This window comes from Ovis aries, chromosome 2 (genome assembly GCF_016772045.2).
Source record: "Ovis aries strain OAR_USU_Benz2616 breed Rambouillet chromosome 2, ARS-UI_Ramb_v3.0, whole genome shotgun sequence".
NCBI classification, from domain to species: Eukaryota; Metazoa; Chordata; class Mammalia; order Artiodactyla; family Bovidae; genus Ovis; species Ovis aries.
The window spans coordinates 118,581,102-118,595,065 of NC_056055.1; the positions used below are offsets into that span (position 1 = coordinate 118,581,102).

The 13,964-nt window shown below is 43.2% G+C and overlaps 1 long non-coding RNA gene across 1 annotated transcript in view; it reads right to left on the reverse strand.

Annotated features, from left to right (window-relative positions):
* Positions 1-881: 881 nt before the first annotated feature.
* The window catches only part of LOC121818545 (uncharacterized), a 28,465-nt gene continuing 15,382 nt past the window's right edge, over positions 882-13,964 (reverse strand). The window contains exons 3-5 of the long non-coding RNA XR_006058511.2: positions 11,541-11,823; positions 9,743-11,171; positions 882-1,792 (exon numbers count right to left, since the gene is read on the reverse strand). This is a non-coding gene — a long non-coding RNA (uncharacterized LOC121818545). The remainder of the gene's footprint in view (positions 1,793-9,742; positions 11,172-11,540; positions 11,824-13,964) is intronic.

The window sequence follows — 13,964 nt, forward strand, 5'->3', positions numbered from 1 at the left end:
TAATATATAAAAAAAATGAGTAGAATATAATAATAGAGCAGCTAAATAAACCATAGCCCATTTATATTATGAAATATTATGCAACCATAGAAATTTGGAGAAAAATGTTTATTGACATGTAAAATACTCATTCTATACTAAGCTGAAATAAATTAGATTCAAAAACAAAATGTAGTATGATCTTATTTTGAAGGAAAAGTGCTACAAATGGTTGCTTTGTGTGCTACAAAGGTGTTTTATACACACACATGTATACACTGACATTAGAAAAAAGTGACTGGAAATACACACCAAAATCTTGATAGTGATTATCTCTAGAATACGGTACAATAAAAAATTTTAAGAAAGCTGTGGTACATATACACAATGGAGTATTACTCAGCCGTTAAAAAGAATACATTTGAATCAGTTCTGATGAGATGGATGAAACTGGAGCCGATTATACAGAGTGAAGTAAGCCAGAAAGAAAAACCCCAATACAGTATACTAACACATATATATGGAATTTAGAAAGATGGCAATGATGACCCTCTGTATGCAAGACAGCAAAAAAGACACAGATGTGAATAGCGGACTTTTGGACTCAGAGGAGAGGGAGAGGGTGGGATGGTTTGGGAGAATGGCATTGAAACATGTATACTATCATGTAAGAATCGAATTGCCAGTCTATGTCTGATGCAGGATACAGCATGCTTGGGGCTGGTGCACAGGGATGACCCAGAGAGATGTTATAGGGAGGGAGGTGGGAGGGAGGGTTCATGTTTGGAAACACATGTACACCCGTGGTGGATTCATGTCAATGTATGGCAAAACCAATACAGTATTGTAAAGTAAAATAAAGTAAAAATAAAAATTAAAAGAAAAAAAAATTTTAATTTTCTTTTTTTGAACTCTTCCGTATTTTCCAGTGTCTTAATAATACAGTTATTACTTTTGTTTTGAGTAAGCAAATGCCTTAAACTATATTTTAAAATTATTAGCTCCTTTTCAATTTGAAAACATTCTGAGATAAAATCCAGCTATCTTTCTTGCAGCAAACCAATATGACATTTCTGTATATTTTTTAAGATTGTATTTGTTTGGTTATTCGTCACCAAATCTATAGCAAGGCATTTTAATTTATGAACTATCAAACACAATCCTGAGTCTTTGAAGGAAATAGAAGAATCATGAGATTCAGTAGGAGTTAGCGCTGTCTTCTTTCTCTCAAAAATGCCAGTTACCTCCTTATTTGTGCAGTTAGTGAGCTCCTGGCAGCTGTGAAAGACCATGAAATGCTTTCTGAGTTCCTCCTGCCCATGAAGCATGACTGACAGTGTGCTCAGGCACAGTCACGTTCAGCTCTTTGAAACGCCATGGACTGTATCCCACCAGGGTCCTCTGGCCATAGCACTCTTCAGGCAAGAATACTGGAGTGGGTTGCCATTTCCTACTCCAGGGTATCTTCCCGACCCAGGGACCTGGGTCTCCTGTATTGGCGGGTGGATTCTTTAATTAGTCATCTGTTGCTGAGGAACAAATTAGCTCAAAACTTAGCAAGTACATGGACCCCCGATGTTCATAGAAGCACTACTCACAGTAGCCAGGACATGGAAGCAGCCTAGATATCCATCTACAGATGACTGGATAAGGAAGATGCGGGTCATATATACAGCAGAATACTCAGCTCAGCTCAGCTCAGTCGCTCAGTCGTGTCCGACTCTCCGTGACCCCATGAATCACAGTGGAATATTACTCAGCCGTAAAAGGGACAAATTTGAGTCAGTTCCAGTGAGGCGGATGAACTTAGGACCTGTTATGCAGAGCGAAACAGTCAGAAAGAGAAAAACAAATATCATATATTAATGCATATATATGGGATATAGAAAAATGGTATTGATGAGCCTCCTGGCAGGGAGGGAATGGAGACACAGATGTAGAGAATGGACTGCGGACACATTTGGGGAAGAAGAGGGTGGGACACGCGGAGAAAGCAGCATCAACGTATGTACATTATCATGTGTAAAATCGATAGCTGGTGAGAAGCTGCCGTATAACAAGGGAGCCCAGCCTGGCCCTCTGGGACCCAGAGTGCTGGGAGGGGGGCAGGGAGGGAGGCTCAAGAAGGGAATATATGTATAATTATGGCAGTTTCGTGTTGTTGTACAGCAATAACCAGCACAGAATTGTAAAACAATTTTCCTTCAATTAAAAAATAAAGCAGCAAATATTTCACTGTTCCTCTTTTTAGGAATCTAGGTACAGCTTAGCTAATGTCCTTTGGCTCAGGGTTCCCCGCAATCAAGGTGTTGACTAGGGTTGCAATGTAATAAACGATAGTCATCTCAAGGTTCATCTGGGAAAGATCTGCTTCCAAACTCACACAAAACTGTTGGCAGGATTCAGTTCCTCCAGGCTGTGGACTGAGGACCTCAGATCTTCTCTGGCTACTGGCTGGAGACTCCTCAGTTTCTTGTCATGTTCAGCTCACTTTGATTGCCAGTTGTGTCCGACTCTTTGTGACCCCATGGACTGCAGCACACCAAGCTTCCCTGTCCACCACCAACTCCCAGAGTTTACTCAAACTCATGTCCATCAAGTCAGTGATGCCATCCAACCATCTCAGCCTCTGTCATCCCCTTCTCCCCCTGCCTTCAATCTTTCCCAGCATCAGGGTCTTTTCAAATGAGTCAGCTCTTCGCAGCAGGTGGCCAAAGTATTGGACTTTCAGCTTCAGCATCAGTCCTCCCAATGAATATTCAGGACTGATCTCCTTTAGGATGGACTGGTTGGATCTCCGTGCAGTCCAAGGGATTCTTCTCCAACACCACAGTTCAAAAGCATCAATTCTTCAGCGCTCAGCTTTCTTTATAGTCCAACTTTCACATCCATACATGACTACTGGGAAAACCATAGCTTTGACTAGACGGAACTTTATTGGCAAAGTGATGTCTCTGCTTTTGAATATGCCTTCTAGGCTGTTCTAACTCCTCCTTATAAGGCAGTTCATAACACGGCAGCGGGCTTCAGATAGGGTGAGCGAGCGAGAGACCTGAGAAGGTAGGCAAGATGCAAGCCTTTGTTGCCTAATCTTGGTGGTGACATTTTATCACTGGAATGTGTATTCCATTCATTAGAAGCAAATTACTAAGGCCACCCCACCCTCCTGGGCTTGAATACTGGGAGGAAGAGAGCCATCCCAGAGCTGTCAACCACTCTAACCAACACATGGTTTTCCAGCATTCTGATTTTTAAGTTGTATTCAAAGTTCTGCTATAAAGATATAGAAATCTGTTTGGCATCGTTGTCAACATATGTCTCTGTATACTGGGGATAGATGCAGGCTTTTACACATCAGGGAAACGAGTTCTGAGCAGAACTAAACTCAAGCTTTTGAAACCCACAGCATGAAGTTCTTCCTGGTCTTCAGGGCAGAGCTGCCCAGTTTGTGCGCCGCAAGCGGAGGCTACTGTGCTCTAGATCCTGATTCCCTAGCGGAGGCGGTTTGACAACGCGCCCCAAGACTCCTGCAGAGGATGAGCAGAGCAGTGCCCTTTCCTTCCACTCTGTCAAAACGCAAGAACTGCAGTCAAGGAGGTGCTTTACCACCTCCTTTAGCCACGTTAGAGCACAACGACAGAGACTCAGCATGAGTGACAAGGCTATGGTCCTGCTGGGGGAGTGAGTGCTCTGGATCCTAAATTACAGAGAGTGCGTGATTGGGAAGCTCGGATGGGGCCTTCTGGCCTGTGTAGCTCCTGACCCGATGCTAGCCCTAAATCTCTATTTCGACATTTATTCAGTGTTCTATTTGCGGCCAACATGGTTTTTAAAGGGGCATCTAGGCTAGCTGCACAGTAGCTGCAGCACAATGCATGCGTGAAAGTAACACTCTAAGCAGACTTGAAAACTTTTTAATAGACGTCAAAAAATAGACTTTATCACAAGAAATGTCAACATTACGTTTATCACTGAAAGGAAGACAGAGCTACTAGTCTTTAAATATATTTTCAACCGCCGTGAATTTTTGAATTGCTATTTTTAAAAGTTTTTACTTTTTCTCTCACCCATTTGTGAACAGTTTCTCATTAACAGTGACTATCAAGAATCAGAAGAGCTCTTCACTGAAGAGCACTGATAAGAAATACATGCAGCCTTTTCAAGCAAAAATCACAACATAAAATGGGTCACGTTTATGGAAACAAGATCAAAATTTTCACTACAATTTCAAAATATTTTTTGGCAATTTCAGACAAACTCAAGGTCTGCTATCTTCCCTGATACTTCGTATTATACTTCTTTACCATAATTGCAGTATAAATAAAATGTGATTGGTGGTTTTATCAAGTCCAACATAGAGGTCCCCAGATCTCAAGTTTATTCCAGTTTCAATATATGCTATGACTTTAGTAAAATGTTTGTTTCTCAGCTTTGTACTTAACCTTTTTAATCTGCTCTGTGTTGCTTCGATCTGGAGGTCTGTAAACTACATTTCTCAGGCTCTTCGCCAGTGGCTTCCTATTAGTATCTGCCAATGGCAGGCATTAGCAAAGATCAGAGGGTTGGAGGAAGGGAGAAATATCCTACTTCTAAATTCAGCAGCAGCAGCGACTATGGCAGCAGACGGGCAGCTCAGCTGCAGGCTCCAGCAGCCAGGCACCAGCAGAGGCTCTCTGTTGATCACAGCCTTAGCCATGGACAGTCGTGAGAACTCCAGTCCCAGAAGCGGCAGCATTCAGAGCTGTCCAGTGGCTGGAATAAGCTCATGAGGGTCAAACGGGAAGAATCGGGAGCTTTCAGTTCTCCGTATATCATCCCTTCCTCCTTTTGCTCCTTCAGATTCTCTGATTCTGTTGTTGTTCCATCGCTGAGTCATGTCTGACTCTTTGTGACGCCACGGACTGCCTTCCCCATCCTTCACTATCTCCTAGAGTTTGCTCAGATTCACGTCCGTGGAGTCAGTGATGCTATCTAACCATCTCATCCTCTGCTGCCTCCTTGTCCTTATGCCTTCAATCTTTCCCATCATCAGGGTCTTTTCAAATGAGTTGGCTCTTCTCATCATGTGGCCAAGCATTGGAGCTTCAGCGTCAGTCTTTCCAATGAATATTACGGTTGATTTCCTATAGGATTGACTGTTTGATCTCCTTGCTGTCCAAGGGACTCTCTAGAGTCTTCTCCCGCACCACAGTTTGAAGGCATCAATTCTTTGGTGCTCAGCTTTCTTTAGGGTCCAACTCTCACATCAGTACATGACTATTGGATAAATGATAGCTTTGACTATATGGACCTTTGTCAGCAAAGGGATGTCTCTGCCTTTTAGTATGCTGTCTAGGTTGGTCATAGCTTTTCTTCCAGGGATCAAGTGTCTTTTAATTTCATGGCCGCAGTCACCATTCACAGTGATTTTGGAGCCCAAGAAAAAGTCTGTCACTGTTTCCGCTTTCTCCCCTTTTATTTGCCATAAGGTAATGGGTCCAAATGCCATGATCTTAGTTTTTTGAATGTTGAGTTTTAAGCCAGCATTTTCCCTCTCCTCTTTCAGCTGCATCAAGGGGCTCTTTAGTTCCTTCTCCCTTTCTGCCATTAAAGTGGTATCATCTATGTGTCTGAGGTTGTTGATACTTCTCCTGGCAATCTTGATTCCAGTTTGTGCATCATCCAACCCAGCATTTTGCATGATGTACTCTGCATAGAATAAGCAGGGTGACAATATACAGTCTTGCTGTATTCCTTTCCAAATTTTGAACCAGTCGGTTGTTTCATGTCGAGTTCTAACTCTTGCTTCTTGACCAGCATACAGGTTTCTCAGGAGAACTTTCGACAGTTTGTTGTGATCCACACAGTCAAAACCTTTAGTGTAGTCAATGAAGCAAAAGTAGGTGTTTTTTTCTGGAATTCCCTCACTTTCTCTATGATCCATTAAATTATCCATATTTGAAATACCTGCTATGGTTTCTGTTTTCCTGACTGAAGAGGAATTACTTTTCCATCGTGAAAGGCCCTGACAGCTCCTGGGAAAGGAGACAAGAATTTTGGGTCCATTCTAGGACCACGGGGAGTGTTTGAAGACATGTCACTGCAGGCTGTCCCCTTTTTCCTAAAGCATGCCTTCTCTCAAGGCACTGAGGATAGACAGTGGGCAAAGAAAGAAGGAAAAGACAAGAGCAGCAAATGACCTACAGAGCTAATGAACGGGCCTGTAAAAGCCACTGGCAGGTCCTGATTGCCTCAGTGAGGACTCCAAAATGAACCTTGGTGTAAAAAAAAAAATTCCTGTATTGTTGATCTCTCCTAGGTACAATCTCACCTCTTAGTTACAATCTATACTTCTCTTCGGTGTTTTCTTACTTGATGTTACTAGCATCTTTGCATCCCATTAAAAAATTACTACCTCTAAAGAGCATGTTGAATCCATTTATCCAGACAGCCTGAATTACAAATATCAAATATTATTTTCCTAGAATCAGAGGAAAACTAGAACTTGAAGTGTCCCTTCTCTTGGCTAGTCAGCTATTGAATAAGTGAGGTGCTTTTGACATTCCTTATTTGGTCTAAGATCAAGAGAATAAAAGTTCTTAAAATACACACTATCATTCTATAGAGATATAAAAGTCACTTCTGTTTCAGACTCATTCTGTATCAACTGATTAGTTGCATTCCAAGATATCTGCAGCATTTCCAGAAATGTCAACCTGTTGGTTAAGATATCATGTAAATTATATCTTACTCTTAAATTCCTCAAATACTTGCAGAAAAGGCAAATATGCTTATATTAATTACCTGCACAACTTAATGTACATTGGCCTACATGCAAGCAAGCTTTGCTGCACAAGAATAGCACAATACAGCAGACTCAAACTGCAGCCTGCTGGCTCTGCTTCTGCTTCACAACGCCCTGGAGTGGCTGTTGGAGAATATCACAGCTTTTCTCCACTTCCTCATTGCCTCGGCCTCCCCTGGAGCCATGTGAGAATGGAACAGTGTTCAAGGCAAAGGCTCATTCCTGGAGAACCTGGGTAGGCATAGAATATACCAGCATGGCTGAGAAGAAGAAAGCGATTAATTATATATCTTTTCTGCCCTATTTGTTTTGACTTTCACTGAAATGAAATTTCCGCAGGGAAAAGCCCATTTTGCTTTAAACCCCAAACTGCCGATTCCTGGTAGTGGGCTGGTGATTGGATAGGAAACATTACACTCAGAGCTAGCTTGTGAACTGTAGCCCTTCTTTACCACTGTTGTGTGTGGTGTGTGGGATGTGTGTGAACTGGCAATGATGCTCAGCTTGCCTTTTGGAGTCACTGTGATATCTACATAGTTTTAATGACGTTTGATGTAGTGATTTCCAGTAAGGCTTGTTTGCAAAAGTAAAAAGAGAGTCCATTTTAAAATTCAAAGGTCTCAACTGATATTAATCTTAATGCAATCATATTAAATTTGTGCAGCTTAACTTTGCAGAATAGTAGCCCAAAGATTCCTTGCATAACAGCAGATCCCTGTCTTCCTGGGGTCTCTTTAACAATTCGAGTTCAAAGATCTTATTTAATCCAGAATTATATAAATGTCCTTTTGCAATATGTTTTCTTTCTGAGACTTGCTCTGTATCAGATTCTTAAGTTTATGCTTGATGCTAATGTGCATTTGACCATATTTCCCGAAAATCTTCGTATAGTTATTTTTATACCACCACCCACCACCTTCCTTTATGTATTTCTTGTACTTCTGTTTTTCCGCTTGGATTGCTCAAGAGTCTGTTGTGACAGCAGAAGTGAGCTGAGAACTTCACATACTCAAGGTCACTGCCACCAAAAGCTCTGCATTATCACACGGTATCTGTCATCACTAGGGGAAAGATATCACACTTCAACCTGCCTGCAGCCCAGCCCAACCCTGAAATGTCTTTCTAAACATGTAGGATGTCATGTGGTCTGTCTGTATAACCATCAGATAATAACAACAAAAGTCCTCAGGGCTTATGTGAATATGCTGCCTCCTTTAATAAAAAATAAGACTGACTCTCTTTGGAGAGTCTGGCAAAAGAGGCAGCTAAACTACCAGGACCTTGCCCTGCTCACCAAATTGACCTTTCCCTTGAGAAAGATGACGTCTTTGCATTTGGATCACAAAGAAGTTAGTATTTCCTAGTGCAACTGAAACAAAGTCTTTTGATTCAAGGTGGGCAGGTCACAAAGGGGAAACGAAGCACATAGTCCCAGGAACAGGAAGCAGGGTTCCCCAGAGAGGTGCTCACACAGCTCAGAATAAGGGGACTCACTGGGGCATAGGATGAAAATACTAGGATGCTCTCCATCTGGTTTTCACATCATCCTTTGAAACTTGATGTGTATGTTCTGTGATGTACAGAGACCGTGAGTGTGATGTACATGGGCTCCCCAAGGGTCTCCGTGGTAAGTAATCTGCCTGCCAGTGTAGGAGATACAGGAGACATGGGCTGGATCCCCGGGTAGGGAAGATTCCCCTGGAGAAGGAAATGGCAGCTCATTCCTGTATTCTTGCCTGGGAAATCCCATGGACAGAGAAGCCTGGTGGGCGCCATCCACAGGGTGGCAGAAGAGTTGGACATGACTCAGTGACCAAGCAACAACAGGGTTTGTGTGTGTAACATGTACACTGGTACACATAGAGTTGAAAATACATGTTCAAGTTTGTTTTGGGGTATGCAATCCAGAACATTTGGTAACCACTGGTTCAAGTGTTATATATATGTATACAGCTTATAAACGATGGATGGTTTTCTGTCTCATAAAAAATAAAAATTCTTGCTTAACAATTTGCTCTTGCTTAGTCAAATATTAAGGTCAAGGGATCAGGAGAGGAAGACTTGTTATTATTTTTAGAGACACACATCAAGGGAGGTGGAAGACACAGTAATCTATTTTTGCTGTAGAAGCTCAGAGGACAAAATGTCAATTCTGCCTTGAGACAGATTGGGAAGGGTTCATGAAAACAGATCTCAAACGAAATTTGGCATAAAAGATGGTAATAGAATCTCGACAAGAAAAGGTGGGTAAGGGACCTTCTGAGAGGGAATTGACAGCATAGACAAAGGAAAAAGAAGGCAAAAATATCAGGCTTCTTCAGCAAGCAGTGTGAGGTTCTATATGGCTGAAAGTGCAGGGCAAAAAGTGAGAGAGAATCGGACATGGTGGCTGAGGCCAGTCCATGGAGGCCTTGAATGCCTTGCTAAGCAGTTTAATACTATTCTGAAATCAATGAGAAAAAAACTGAAGTTGTCTTGATTTTAAAGCTAGACACTCATTTATTCCACAGTTTACATTAGGAAGATGAGCTTGGCAGCACTGGGTATCGGTGTGACTGGGGAAAGAACAATCAGAGGAACAGTTGTCAAGAGGAGAGCATGGTGGCCTAAATTAGAGATATGGCGGTGGTGAGAACGCAGAGCACATTCAGGAGGCATCATAGAGACACATTTGGAAGGACTATCCGGCCGCTGGATGGGAGTGTTGTGATTCCGAAGTGATCAGATTCGGGAACTGGAAGCATGGTGGTGCCATTGCCTGAAATCGAGCTTCAAGGAAGAGTAGGTCTTGGGTTAACAGTGAGGGGAGGGTGACTTCGGTCAGGTTTACTAAGATGATGGAAATTTGTATGCAGGAATTTGGGGGAGTTTGATAATTTTCTAGGAGGAATCCTAAGGGTTGGTATATGGTTGTACTCACAGATATAATTAATCACAGTAAAAGGATATAAAGAAAAATTAGCAAAAGGCAAAAGGTACCTGGGACAAAGCCAGGAGGAAATCGGGCACAGGCTTCCAAGCGTCTTCTTCCAGTGGAGTCACACACGACTTGTGAGGCAACACACATGCAGGGCGCCTACCAGGAGACTCAGTAGAGACTTAGTGCCCGGGGTTTTATTGGAAGCTGCTCATGCAGGTATTCTTGACTCCGCACACACCAGAATTCCAGACTCCCCGCAGGAAAATGGGTGTCTAGCACAGACCACATTGCTTCCGCAACCAGTTTGGGCACGGTGAGCTGCTCCTGCCAGTTCTGGGAATGGAATAAACCCAAGTTCCCAGATACCAGCCAAGGGCCATACTTCCAAACTGGTGCTTGGAGGATAGCCCCTCAGACCACTATGCCAGCTCTTTCCTGCACAGGGAGAAAAGCACCTGTGTAGAAGAAAGGGACGCAGAACTGGGAAGAGAGAAGAGGTAAACCGTGAAGCAGCTGCATGAAAGGCCTCAGTCAACCCCACAGAAAGCTCTGAAGCTGGATGGCCCTTCAAATCTATCTGAAATCCAGCCTTGGGGCCAGACTTTCCTGCCCCAACCATTGGGAGCTCCCTTCAGCTGAGAGAAGGAGTTCCTCAGGGAAGGAATGAAGGAAGGCAGGGACTAAAGGAGGGGGGAGGAAGGAGAACAGTCAAGCCCTCTGTAGGCAGCCCTCCAGAAAGCTGGATCAGGAAATGTTCTCTCCCATGGGCAGCACACCCCAGCATCCACCTCAGAGGGCACAATGAACTGAGTGCTGTTGCCGGGAACCATTCCTTCTTTGCTAATAAGATCCAACCACTTTGAAGATGTCAGAATTCTAAAGAAGAAATTTGAGTTCCAGGGGTCTAAATCCAAGCAATATAATGGTGCATAGATACACAAGCCACAAGGGTGTGTAGAACAGGTTTCTAAAGCATCTTGGCACCTGAGGGCCCTCAGAACAGCCTCGACTTTTCTCCAGAGAACTGTCTGAGCAGCTTTACCCATCGGGTACTGGCATATGCCTAAATCCTATCACCACCACCACCCCCATTCCCAGCGTTAGCCACTTAGAGGAATTCTACATTGAAATGCTTTGCCCAGGACAAAGGAATCTGCGGTGCTGGCAGACAGAAGCAGCATTCTATCTTTTAATTGACAAAACCCAATCTCCAAGTAATTATGCTCACAATGATAATCAGACATCATTTTACTTGATGTCTTGTTTCACGTCTCTTTCACAGATATTGGGCCTTCTCATCTTGTGTGGACTTTAGCAGGCAGTGCTACAGTTCTTACCACTGAGGAAATTGAGACTTAGGGGTTATGGGATGAGCCCACCTTTCCACCACCAGTACGTAGCAAATGCAGGCCTGAGATCTGATGAATCTGATCGCCAGCATTCTTTCCACTACCCCACACATCTCTGCCTTAGCATCAGATCTCCCTCCTAGAAGACAGAACCAGGGTACCGGATGTGCTTGTAAAGAAACAGGGAAATTATTTTATTTTAAAAAAATTAACATTAAAAATTCTACTTTGTTTTATTTGGACCCAAATTGCCAGAATTACTAGCAAATGAGAAACTAACAGACATAAACTTAATGAACAAAGAGGTTGGAGAGGTCTGCAAAGAGCAATTCCTGCTTTGGGAATTCAAATATTCTGCTATATGAGAGAGATTCTGTTCATTTTGGAAAGACCATGAATCATTTCCTGAAAGCAAATAATGGAAGCGTTTCAGTCCAAGTTTCCAAGAAATGTTGTCTAAAAGCAGAAGAGACTTGGGAACACCAAGTCACGTGTAGAGAGGCCTTACCTGTGTCCTGGTCAGGAGTGGACCCTTCCTCTTAAACCCTGGGCAAACAGTTGAGAAGCACCTGGTTACTGGCAGGGTCTTCTTCCTCCCATGTGATCATACGGTTAAGGGAGAAGATTCATTTCTTTCTGTTCTCACAGGTTACATTGGTGGGGAATACATTACTTGGATAGTCAGTGGCTGGTATCAGAGTCTGGAGATCCAATTTTCAAAATGTTGGTAAGGGTCTTTTTACCAGGGAATTTCCAGTGAAGTCAGCGTGTCTACTGTCTTCCTCATAACCCTACAAGAGACCCAGAAGTGCAAGATCTGTGTTTGCATCTGCGAGATTTAAGTGGAGTAGATGCTTGTCAGCATCAATAAATCAGAACACAGTCAGCATTTCCATTATAAGCCTCTCGTGTTCCCCTGTCTTTAGACATTTGTAAGTCAACCGTAAAAATTCACCGCATGCTGGAACTTGCGAGCTTTCTTTTTAGGCTGGAAATGTTTTTTTCTCAAATGTTAGAGTGGAGATGGCTCTGACATTTCCCAGTGAGCTCTGGGGAAGGAGAATGGCTGGGAGATGCCCAGCGCAATAAAGAGTTCTTTCTCCAAGACTGCACTTGGGTATGAATTGTGTCCTACAGGAATCATCTTTTTGAGTTTCACGCAGCAGATAGGGAAAATGATGGGGATTCTGTAGGTTCCAGAACAATCTTTTCCCCAGAAGCTCTGGAGCTGTGTTGACAAAGACAGTCTCTGATTTAGTCGTGGAGGACAGTCTCCAATTTCTATCACACTGCCTTTGCTGATGATCGAAATTAGCTTTCTCAGGTTGACTCAAATGATCTGTTTGTATTTCTGTGCTATTGTCTTACTGAGGAGAAGCAAAAACTCAAGCTATATTGATTACATTTGGCAAGTTAACTGAGTTTCTTAGACATTGTTGAGATCTTTGTTGCTTTTTTGAACAAAAGAATAGCGAGATGGAATAGCTGATCACATGACCATAGGGTCAGCTCAAACGTAAAAGCATAGAGGAAAGCATTCAGATGTGCTCTATGTAACCAGGTTCAGCTCTGTCTTTTTATACTGAAAGCTGTCTCCTGCACCTCACGAAGCAGGAAGGTGTCTAAGGAGAGGATGGGCGGGATTCGGGGAAGCCTCTCATGATTTCTATACCAAATATGCCTTTAGCAGCTGGTGAGGCTTTAAGAACCTTCTGGCTAACCTACTTGCCTGTATCCTCAAAGCTAGGTAGACCGTTTGTTTCTTAAGGGGATACATATATATCAGCTCGATCAGTGACCTGCAAACCAGTGAAGAGGACCTGTATGTTTTCATTGCACCAGGTTTGGGGGCATTAGAGTCAAAATAAACATTCTGTCCATGCATCACAAAACTGAAATGGTTAATTGAGCACGATTACAAAACTCACAGGCTTTGATCGTAACACTCTGGCCGTGTATTTGTGAAAGTTGAGTAAAACAGCAACTTATAACCAGGCAACCAGCTTTTGTATAACGACACTAAATTCATTCATTTCAAGAAAAGTTTGGTACTTAATAAATGATCTATTCTTAGAGTTGTAAGGAATCTCTTTAGCTTAAACATGTCGGAGGGTTCTTCAAACCCTAATGACTTACACCTCCTGTTCATTCCCGCCAGCGTAATCAGGGTGACCTTAGGCATCGTCCCATCACCTGGAAGTGCTCCAGCTCAGAAATGGAGTCCGAATCGCCCCGAAAACAGCCTTCAAACATTTCCGCTGGCCCACAGCTGCTTTCTCTGTGTGTGTGTGTGTTTTACCACTTGGCTCATGGCCTTCTGTGTTTTCTGCTGCCTTACTAGCACTCTCTGCCTTGCTCTTTGCGTTCCATGCTGACGTGCTATTCCCACCTTTCTGTCCTCCCAAAGCAACGCTGCGCCTTGACTAGGTGACTTGCTCACGTGGTCATTCAGCTACTCAACAGGTATTTGCTGAACTGCCTTTCTGTGAGAATCGCTTTGTTGACCGCTCTGTCTAGAATGTCAGCCTCCTCTCCCACACGGTGCTTCTTCCCTGTAATCCTTACACATCACATAAGAAACAGTCTTGGAGGCACACCCTGTAAGAAGCCTCTTTCGACTGTCCCTTCCATTCCGTTCTCCTCCTTCCATTACGCTAAGTCATGTGCCCCATAACAATCTGTGCATATCTGCATCAATGAATCAGTCTGGAATTGTTTGTTTCCACATCCCCCACTAGACCAGCATACTCACTTTTGGGGGTGAGTACAAGGCAGTGGTTAGAGTCAGACGACCTAATGTCACACACTATCTGTACTGCTTACTAGCTGTTAAGATCTTAAGCAATTTCTAAACCTCAGTTTCCCCATCGATAAACTTCCCAGGTGGAAGTGTCCACTGTGGGCTTCCCAGGTGGCGCCAGTGGTAAAGAAT